This window comes from Gorilla gorilla, chromosome 3 (genome assembly GCF_029281585.2).
Source record: "Gorilla gorilla gorilla isolate KB3781 chromosome 3, NHGRI_mGorGor1-v2.1_pri, whole genome shotgun sequence".
Lineage (NCBI taxonomy): Eukaryota > Metazoa > Chordata > Mammalia > Primates > Hominidae > Gorilla > Gorilla gorilla.
This window is the reverse complement of record NC_073227.2, coordinates 98,260,921-98,264,470: the sequence shown is the minus strand read 5'-3', so window position 1 is coordinate 98,264,470 and position 3,550 is coordinate 98,260,921. Positions and strand designations below refer to the sequence as shown.

General features: G+C 40.9%; 1 pseudogene; it reads left to right on the top strand.

Annotated features, from left to right (window-relative positions):
* The first annotated feature begins 2,166 nt into the window (after positions 1–2,166).
* Positions 2,167–3,258, top strand: LOC101126503 (heterogeneous nuclear ribonucleoprotein A1-like; annotated as a pseudogene).
* Positions 3,259–3,550: the final 292 nt, after the last annotated feature.

The window sequence follows — 3,550 nt, the reverse complement described above, 5'->3', positions numbered from 1 at the left end:
GCTGCCTTCTAAAGCAGAACCATGGCCAGAACAGCACTCCTGCCACTGAGAAGCAGTCTGCTCTGGCTGGATCAACTATTTTTACATTCTAGATCAATTTTTATTCATATTCATTTCTGATCTTATCTCTGGTTATAGAAACAAGGCTCAGCAATTTAGGATCACCTAGCCAGCAGAATCAGCTGTCCCTATACTAGTAGGAGAGTTTCATATATAAGCTGACACTTTACTCCTTCAAAGGAATGATTCCTATTGTGCTTTATCAAAGAGTGAGTGACTCTGTTTATGCATTAATTGCCAGGACTTAATGCACTGTGACTCAAGTGTTCATCTCTGCCCCACTGAGTCATTGACTTCATGCTGATTGGAGGTCCATCCAAGAAAACTAAATTATTGCTTCACTATCATTTTGTTAAGTAAAATTTGGAGTGTATTCTTCCAGTTCGCACTTCATTTACTTTGTAATCTTAGTAAAAAGGAAGGAAATGCATTTCCTTTTCCCCTACATTGCTGAGCTCTGGCTTTAGAATAGACCTACAGCCTTGGAACATAACTTCATATATCTCAAACATACACCTACAACCTTGTCATATAACTTCAAATATCTCAAACACACAAAGCACAAACACTCCCCAAATCTTGGGGGGTTGAGGAGAGAGAAAGACTTCAAAAGAAGTACTTAGAGCAAACATTTATGTTTAGCTGGCTCACTAGGTGTTCCTATTTCCTTTCTCCATGCCACTTTCTACTGTGCAGTCAGTATTTACCTTGTTCAGCCTCCTTGAAGCCAGATGTGGACATGTGACACAGCAGCAGCCAATGAGCTCTAAAGGGATGTGTACTGGGGGTTTTTGGGGAGGCTTTTGATTTCCTCATAAAATGGACAGACATGGCTGTCATAGCTCCCTTTCCTCTTCTTCCTGCCTTGCACTTGAGTCTAGTACCTGGAGCTGCAGTAGCCTTTTTGTGAGCATGCAGTGACAAACTGACACTGAAGAATGGCTGAGTGGGAGAAGTTTGATCTTTTAATAACATTCTTGAGTCCCTGCACCAGCCATGGACTACCTATGGTCTATGAGAAAAAAATGAACCACAATTTGCTACCTACCTTCATGGAGCTCACAGTCTAGCAGGAGAGATAAACTGTAACAAAGTTTACCTCAGTGGATACAATAAGACACACTGCAATAAATTCTAATATTAGGTAAGCAGATGATACAATGAGAGTTCATAGGAGTAGCAGCTTATTCAGACTTTTGCATTGAAGGAAGATTTCCTGGAAGAATTGAGACCTAAATAGGAGTTCATTTGGCAAAATATTTGGGGAAGATAATTCTAAGCAGAAAGCAACATGTACAAAGGCCTAGAAGAGAGAAGGCATGATATCTTTGGGAAACAACCATAAAGATATCAGTATGTATGGAGCTTAGAATGGAGTTGAATGAGATAAGGTTCAAGAGGTAAGTACAGCTTATTATCATGGGTCTTGAAAGCTTATACAATGCAAAATCAATCAAGGACCTTCAACAGTGAAGTGATAGAATCAAACATGCCACACTGGCTGCAGCTGGGGAGAATGAAGTGGAAGGGGAGAGTCTGCAGGCAAGGAAACCAGTCAGAGCTGTGCTGTCCAATATCATAGCCACCAGCCACATGTGGCTACTGAGCTCTTCAAGTGTGGCTGGTATGAATTGAGATGATTTAAAGTGGAAAATGCACATTGGATGTCAGAGACTTGGTGTAAAAATAACAATGTAAAATATATCATTCATTTATATACATCCATAATTGTACAGTGATTACATGTTGTAATGTATTTTGCATATATTGGGTTTTGCATATATTGCATATATGGGGTTATTTTGCATATATTGGGTTAAATAAAATATATTTTAAAAACTAATTTTATCTCTTATGTTTATGTTTGTTAATGTGGCTATTAGAAAATTTCAAATTACATACATGGTTTGTGTTGTGACTGACATATTTCTATTGAATGATGGGTTACTTTGGCAATCTATGTAAGATGATAAAGGCTTTAGTTAAGTTAAATGCAATTTGAGTGAAGTGGACTTACTTGAGGGCTATAAAGAATGAGGATAGTGCCTTTCTGCCCATAGATGCCACTGAAGAAGCATCGCTAAATTCTCTCTTCTCCCTGCTGTTATGTCTAAGTCAGAGTCTCCTAAAGAACCCAAAGAGCTAGGGAAGCTCTTCTTTGAAGGGCTGAGCTTTGAAACAACCGATAAGAGCCTGAGGAGCCATTTTGAGCAATGGGGAACACCCACGGACTGTGTGGTAATGAGAGATTCAAACACCAAGCACTCCAGGGGCTTTGGGTTCATCACATATGCCACTGTGGAGGAGGTGGATGCGGCCAAGAATGCAAGGCCACGCAATGTGGATGGAAGACTTGCGGAACCAAACAGAGCTGTCTCAAGAGAAGATTCTCAAAGACCAGGTGCCCACTTAAAAAGATATTTGTTGGTGGCATTGAAGAAGACACTGAAGAACATCACCTAAGAGATTATTTTGAACAGTATGGGAAAATTGAAGTGATTGAAATCATGACTGACTGAGGCAGTGGCAAGAAAAGGGGCTTTGCCTTTGTAACCTTTGACAACCATGACTCCTTGGATAAGATTGTCATTCAGAAATACCACATTGTGAATGACCACAACTGTGAAGCTAGGAAAGTCCTGTCAAAGCAAGAGATGGCTAGTGCTTCATCCAGCCAAAGAGGTTGAAGTGGATCTGGAAACTTTGGTGGTGGTCATGGAGGTGGTTTTGGTGGGAATGACAACTTTGGTCATGGAGGAAAGTTCAGTGGTCATGGTGGCTTTGGTGGCTGCCATGGTGGTGGTGGATATGGTGGCAGTGGCGATGGCTATAATGGATTTGGCAATGATGGAAGCAATTTTGGAGGTGGTGGAAGCTATGATGATTTTGGCAATTACAACAATCAGTCTTCAAATTTTGGACCCATGAAGGGAGGAAACTTTGGAGGCGGAAGCTCTGGCCACTGTGGTGGTGGAGGCCAATACTTTGCCCAACCAGGAAACCAAGGTGGCTATGGAAGTTCCAGTAGCAGCAGTAGCTATGGCAGTGGCAGAAGATTTTAATTGGGAAACAAAGCTTAGCAGGAGAGGAGAGCCAGAGAAGTGATAGGGAAGCTACAGGTTACAACAGATTTGTGAACTCAGCCAAGCACGGTGGTGGCAGGGCCTAGCTGCTACAAAGAAGACATGTTTTAGACAAATACTCATGTACGTGGGCAAAAGACTCAGGGATTGTATTTGTGACTAATTGTATAATGGGTTATTTTAGTTTCTGTTCTGTGGAAAGTATAAAGCATTCCAACAAAAGGTTTTAATGTAAATTTTTTTTTGCACCCATGCTGTTGATTGCTAAATGTAATAGTCTGATCGTGACACTGAATAAATGTCTTTTAAAAAAAGAATGAGTACAGTTAGGTTATGTTGATGGTTGCATAAGAAGAGAGAGTGAGTAAAAAGAGTAAGGATGGCTCCCAGGTGTCTGGGTTGGGCAG